Raw genomic sequence first — 7,632 nt, forward strand, 5'->3', positions numbered from 1 at the left:
TGTCCATAATAGCCCTCCACACCTGGGATGGATGTGATCCAAGTGTTGCTTCAAGAAGCGTTGTTTCATGGAAATAAACTGCTTTTATAATTCTTGCACTCAAAGATGTGGGGTTCATTAGCAAGCGCCAAGCCTGTCTCGCCAATAAAGTAAGGTTGAATAACTCCAGGTCCCGGAATCCGAGGCCCCCATGTGTTTAGGTTTCGACATTACATCCCAGGCTACCCAACAAGGCTTCCGTTTCCCCTATTAACGCCCCACCAGAACTGTCGGATCATCGAGGTGACACTCTTGCAAAGACCGCGTGGTAATCGGAAGCAAGACATAGAGTAAACTGGGATGGCCTGTGCTACACACTTTATAAGAACTTCCTTTCCAGCAGACAATAATAATTTCTCCATCCAGCCTTTCACCTTCTCCCACACTCGATCTCTGAGGTATCTGAATGTACCATTCTTTGAGTGTCCAACGTCGGTTGGCATGCCCAGATATCTGTCGCTTAGATATTCATTATGGACATGTAAAATATTTTTGACATTATCTCTTACCATATGTGGGCATCCCCGACTAAAGAAGATGGATGACTTGTCGTGGTTGTTGTCCCGAAGCCATACAATACGTGTCCAGTAGGTTTGATACATCAACAACCCCATCATGACTTGACTTAAAAAACAGCAGGCTATCATTCGCAAAAAGGAGATGGTCTATGACAGGAGCCATTGGAGCCACCTTGATTCCTTCCAACTGAGATGATGAACTGGATTTCAGGAGGCACGAAAGGCCCTCTACTGCAATCAAGAAAAGGTATGGGCATATCGGATCTCCCTGCCGAATTCCTCTACTCGGAACAAACTGGTCAAGTCTTTCACCATTAAAGAGAACCGAGAACAAGACCTCACCATATTCATCACAATATTCACCCAAGAACGAGCAAAGCCTAGTTTAATCATCATGGCTTGTAAGTAATCCCACTCAAGTCTGTCATAGGCCTTCATCATATCAAGTTTCAGTGCACAGAAACTATTCACCTTGGCTTTGCTGCGCTTCATGAAATGAAGACACTCATATGCACTTATGATATTGTCTGTGATTAATCTACCCGGAACAAAGGCTAACTGCTCATCTGAGATGATCTCTGGCAAGATTTGTTTCAATCTATTTGCAATAACCTTGGATGCAATATTATATAAGACATTACATAAGCTTATCGGCCTGAACTGAGTTAACATGGTTGGGTTGATTACCTTAGGGATTAGGACCAGAACCGTATCATTGATGCACTCCAGGCTGTCCTCCCTCCTTACTATCTTTAACACCGCCTCAGTTACCTCATTGCCACAAAGATCCCAATGACGTTGATAAAAGTGAGCCGGAAACCCATCCGGACCAGGTGACTTTGTTGGGAACATCTGAAAAAGGGATGCCTTCACTTCCTCTCTTGAATATGGGGCACAAAGGAGCCCATTCATCTCGGCTGTAACCTTTGTTGGCACATGATCCAAAACCGCTCCCATATCACTCACCCCTTCTGTTGTGTACAAGGTTTTATAGAACTCTTGCACCAATGCTTTCAACTCTGCCGGATCATCAAAGATAACACCTAATGAGTTCTGCAAAGCTTTGATCATATTCTTCTTCCTTCTGATGCTTGCTCGCAAATGAAAAAACTTGAGTTTTTGTCGCCTGATGTTAACCATTCTATCCGGGACCGTTATCTCCACATAATCTCCTCACGGTGGTATAACTCCACCAGCTCTCATTGATCTTGAGCTCAACATGTGTTGGTGCTATTCGGTTCGGATCTGCCAGTAGCATCTCAAGCTCAGACTTCAGATTTTTTATCTCCTTGCGTACGCTTCCACAAGTATCCATATCCCAACGCCTCAGGTCATGCGATATTGCAGTCAATTTGGCCCGAAGCTCCTCTGCCCTGCTGCATGCACCACCTTTTATCCATGCTTCACCGATGGTCTCTCTCCATGATTTGTGTCCCTCCCACATTACTTCATAGCGGAACGATCTTGGTGGTTTGGTCGTGCTTTGTTTGCGATTCAGCTTCAACAGTATCAGAGAGTGATCTGAAGTGGCCGCTGTCAAGTGAGTAAGATCAGCTAAAGGGAAAAGTGTGATTTTTTAGATGAACATGGAGGACTCTCCTCGGTTCCATTAGCTAGAATGAAACCATCGAATACATCCCAGCTTATGCCTGAGGGTTCTCTTATTACATCACACACACACGCAAACAGCTAAGCTGATGCAAAGCAGAAATTGAAGAGAAAACAAAAGGACGACTGAGATAAACTCCCAGCAGTCCAAACTTTTTGTCTGCCAGAGAAAGCGAAAACAGGGACAAGAAGAGTGCCGGGCGCCCGCTTTTAAATCACATCGCGATCATGTCTTCCCCTTTTCTGAACTTGAGCGGCGGCGCTAGAGCAGCCTAGAGCGACCAGCAGATCGCAAGGGTGGACACCAGGCTGGTCACTGCGACTTTGTCATTGGTGTCTCGCTTCTTGGCAGGAGAGTGGAAGCAGCTCCCATCTTCTGAGATCCTGAGATTACTCCAGCTGGCATCAACTTCAAATCTTGAGGTCTTCATCCTCAGCCACTCAAGATCCTCAAGGGTTGTTGGAGAAGGTTTGTCAGAGCACTCAAGAACGCCCACCTTGTTTTTGCTTGCTTCTGGGGTCAGAATCACCTAGAACTTGAGCATCCTGAGGATCAGACTCCATACCTAAGTAACAGAGGTCCAGATGGTATTGTTAAAAATCATAGAGTTCCTATATTTCCACAAACACTATAGGACAACAGATCTAACAATATTCAAAGCTAGGTTCTTCTTATTAGAAACCCAAAAACACGCTAAAGACTCAAAATTTGTGCCTATCTGTTTTTGGAAATGGTGGATGACAAAAGATCATACATTCCTGGCAACCACACAATCAAAGAATAGATGATGATTTGTCTCATTTTCAGCACATAACACACAATCTAGGGGTTTGATTATGTGCCTTTTGCTTAGGTTATCCCTGGTCATTATCTTGTTTTGGGAAAACAACCAGAGAAACACATGAATCTTGGGGGGCACTTCTAGCTTCCACACAGCAGGCAGAAACAGTGGTTGCCCCCCTGAAGTTGATCACATGGTACAAAGAGCTAGAAGATTAGACTCCCTTGTTTTCAAGTTGCCAGATGAGGGCACAAGGGTCATTGCTGAAATTAATCTCCCCAGAAATTTCAACAAGTTGGTACCATTGCTCCATGAGCTTGTCATCAAAGTTTCTCCTGAAAGTAAGTTTAAGGATTTCACCAACCCAGACCTCACTAATACTTTTAGTCTGCTCATTACAGAGCACATATATTGACCAGAATTGGACTGCCAGGGGGTAAGTACCAAACCAAGTATCTTCCCAAAACCTGATTTTATCCCCCACTCCTACCTTCCATCTGTATCCAAATTTCAAAATTTATGTGATGGATTTAACCCCTTTCCAGAACCTAGAAACATTTATGTTGGTACTGGGGGTAAATACATTGGTTTTGCCTCTCATATATTTCTGATCTATCATCATTTTCCAAGGCCCCCCTCATAATATCTCTTAACCCAAGATCCTAGGAGACAAAGTTTAACATCTTGGAGGTTTGGGATGCCTAGGCCTCCAAATTATTTTTTCATACATACCATTTTCTAGTTGGCCAAATGAAGCTTTCTGTGACCCTCAAAGTCATTCCACACACAGTTGGCCATTTGAGAGTTTATAAGATCAATGTCCCTGATACGTCTCCGTCGTATCTACTTTTCCAAACACTTTTGCCCTTGTTTTGGACTCTAACTTGTATGATTTGATTGGAACTAACCCAGACTGACGCTGTTTTCAGCAGAATTGCCATGATGTTGTTTTATGTGCAAAAAACAAATATTCTCGGAATGACCTGAAACTCCACGGAACATCTTAGAAAAAACAATAAAAAATCCTCGCCAAAGATGAAGACCAGGGGGCCCACACCCTGGCCATGAGGGTGGGGGGCGCCCCCCTCTAGGGCGTGCCCCCCTACCTCGTGGGCCCCCTGGAAACCCTCCGACGCCAATTCCAACTCTATATATCTGCTTTCGGAGAGAAAAAAAATAAGAGAGAAGAAATCATCGTGTTTTACGATACGGAGCCTCCGCCAAGCCCTAAAACCTCTCGGGAGGGCTGATTTGGAGTTCGTTCGGGGCTCCAGAGAGGGGGATTCGTCGCCGTCGTCATCATCAACCATCCTCCATCACCAATTTCATGATGCTCACCGCCGTGCGTGAGTAATTCCATCGTAGGCTTGCTGGACGGTGATGGGTTGGATGAGATTTATCATGTAATCGAGTTAGTTTTGTTAGGGTTTGATCCCTAGTATCCACTATGTTTTGAGATTGATGTTGCTATGACTTTGCTATGCTTAATGCTTGTCACTAGGGCCCGAGTGCCATGATTTCAGATCTGAACCTATTATGTTTCCATGAATATATGTGAGTTCTTGATCCTATCTTGCAAGTCTATAGTCACCTACTATGTGTTATGATCCGGCAACCCCGAAGTGACAATAATCGGGACCACTCCCGGTGATGACCATAGTTTGAGGATTTCATGTATTCACTATGTGCTAATGCTTTGTTCCGGTTCTCTATTAAAAGGAGGCCTTAATATCCCTTAGTTTCCAATAGGACCCCTCTGCCACGGGAGGGTAGGACAAAAGATGTCATGCAAGTTCTTTTCCATAAGCACGTATGACTATTTACGGAATACATGCCTACATTACATTGATGAATTGGAGCTAGTTCTGTGTCACCCTATGTTATGACTGTTACATGATGAACCGCATCCGGCATAATTATCCATCACTGATTCGGTGACTACGAGCTTTCCATATACTGGTTCTCGCTTATTTACTTTCCCGCTGCTACTGTTACAATCACTACAAAATACCAAAAACATTACTTTTGCTATCTTTACTTTTGCTGCAGTTACCACCACTATCATATTACTGTGCTACTAAACACCTTGCTGCAGATACTAAGTTTCCAGGTGTGGTTGAATTGACAACTCAGCTGCTAATACTTGAGAATATTCTTTGGCTCGCCTTGTGTCAAATCAATCAATTTGGGTTGAATACTCTACCCTCGAAAGCTGTTGCGATCCCCTATACTTGTGGGTTATCAAGACTAATTTCTGGCGCCGTTGCCTAGGAGCATAGCTCTATTCTTTGAGTCACTTGGGATTTATATCTGCTGGACACTATCAAGAACTTGAAAGACGCTGAGACAACAATTTATCCCTCAACTACGAGGGGAGGTAAGTAACTGCCATCTAGCCTTGCACTTGATTCACCTTCTGTTATGAGTAAGCTAGCGACACCTAAACCTGCTTCTGCTATTTGTTCCGATATGTCACATGTTATTGATGATGCCACTTCTGCTATGCATGATACTTATGATGAAACTGCCTCTATGCTCGATACTACTGTGCCCCTTAGTGAATTTCTTGACGAACAAATTTCTAGGGCTAGAGAAAAAGAAATTGATGAATCTGAATATGATGATGAAAGTGATGATGAAAATGTGCCTGTTATTCCTGAGGGTTATCTTTTTGATAAAGAATCTTCTTTAGCTATTTTAGCTTGCAAAGATAGATATGAGCTCAAGAGGTTATTAGCTAAATGGAACAAAGAATCACTTAGAGATAAAATGAAACCTGACCCTGCTTTTGCTACTTCACCTATCTGTGTTCTTGATAAGGACTATGAATTCTCTGTCGATCCTGATATAATTACTTTGGTTGAATCTGATCCTTTTTATGGCTATGAATCTGAAACTGTTGTGGCACATCTTACTAAGTTAAATGATATAGCTGCCCTGTTCACTAATGATGAGAGATCGCACTACTTTTATATACTCAAAATATTTCCGTTCCCGTTAAAGGGTGATGCTAAGATATGGTTTAATTCTCTTGATCCTGGTTGTGTGCGTAGTCCCCAGGATATGATTTATTACTTCTCTGCTAAATATTTCCCTGCTCATAAGAAACAAGCTGCTTTGAGGGAAATATACAACTTCGTGCAAATTAAAGAAGAGAGTCTCCACAAGCTTGGGGGAGGCTTCTCAAGCTACTTAATGCTTTGCCTGATCATCCTCTTAAGAAACCTGAAATACTTGATATCTTTTATAATGGACTAACCGATGCTTCCAGAGATTACCTGGATAGTTGTGCTGGTTCTCTTTTCAGGGAAAGAACACCGGATGAAGCTGAAATTCTATTGAATAATATGTTGACAAATGAAAATAATTGGGCACCTCCTGAGCCAGCTCTAAACCCAGCTCCTGCTCCAACTACTGAGCCTATTCCTAAACCAACTCCGAAAAAGAGAGGTGTTCTATTCCTAAGTCCCGAAGATATGCAAGAGGCAAAGAAATCTATGAAAGAAAAAGGTATTAAAGCTGAAGATGTTAAGAATTTACCTCCTATTGAAGAAATACATGGTCTTAATCTACCACCTCTTGAAGAAACATATGATCTTGATCACTTATTTACTGAAGAACCTCCAGACCCCGATATCCCGACACAGGTAGTAAAGGTAAATTCTCTCTATAGATTTGATGAAGGTGATATCCCTCACTATAAGTCTGCTAGGCAATGCTTTGATGAGTTTGATAATTTTATTGTCAAACAAGAAACTTTTAATGCTTATTTTGGTAGACAATTGAAAACTGATTCCGATATGATTAAATACTTGGGTGATTATATGGCTAATATTAGAGGTGAACTTAAAATTGTTAGCAAACATGCTTCTATGGTTACCACTCAAGTAGAACAAGTACTTAAGGCTCAAAAAGAAGTGCTTGAGGAAATAAATAGTAAAAAAATGATTATGCTGTTAGAGTGGCTACTAGAACTGGTAGAATGACTCAGGAACCTTTGTATCCTGAAGGCCACCCTAAGAGAATCGAGCAAGATTCTCAGAGAAATAATATTGATGTTCCTAGTTCTTCTAAGAGGAAGAAAAAGAAAAATGATAGAACTGCGCAAACTTCTAGTGAACCTATTGCTGAACCACCTGATAATCCAAATGATATATCTATGTCTGATGCTGAAACACAATCTGGTAATGAACCCGAACCTGATGAAAATATTAATGATGATGTTCATGATGATGCTCAACCTAGTAATGACAATGATGTAGAAGTTGAACCTGCTGTTGATCTTGATAACCCACAATCAAAGAATCAACGTTATGATAAAAGAGACTTTGTTGCTAGGAAACATGGTAAAGAAAGAGAACCTTGGGTTCAGAAACCCATGCCTTTTCCTCCCAAACCATCCAAGAAAAAGTATGATGAGGATTTTGAGCGCTTTGCTGAAATGATTAGACCTATCTTTTTGCGTATGCGATTAACTGATGTGCTCAAGACAAATCCTTATGCTAAATATATGAAAGATATCATTACTAATAAAAGAAAGATACCGAAAGCTGAAATTTCCACCATGCTAGCTAATTATACTTTTAAGGGTGGAATACCAAAGAAACTTGGAGATCCCGGAGTACCTACTATACCTTGCTCCATTAAAAGAAATTATATTAAAACTGCTTTATGTGATCTTGGAG

The sequence above is a fragment of the Triticum urartu genome, chromosome 4A (assembly GCF_056163025.1).
Source record: "Triticum urartu cultivar PI428250 chromosome 4A, HENAU_Tu73, whole genome shotgun sequence".
NCBI lineage: Eukaryota > Viridiplantae > Streptophyta > Magnoliopsida > Poales > Poaceae > Triticum > Triticum urartu.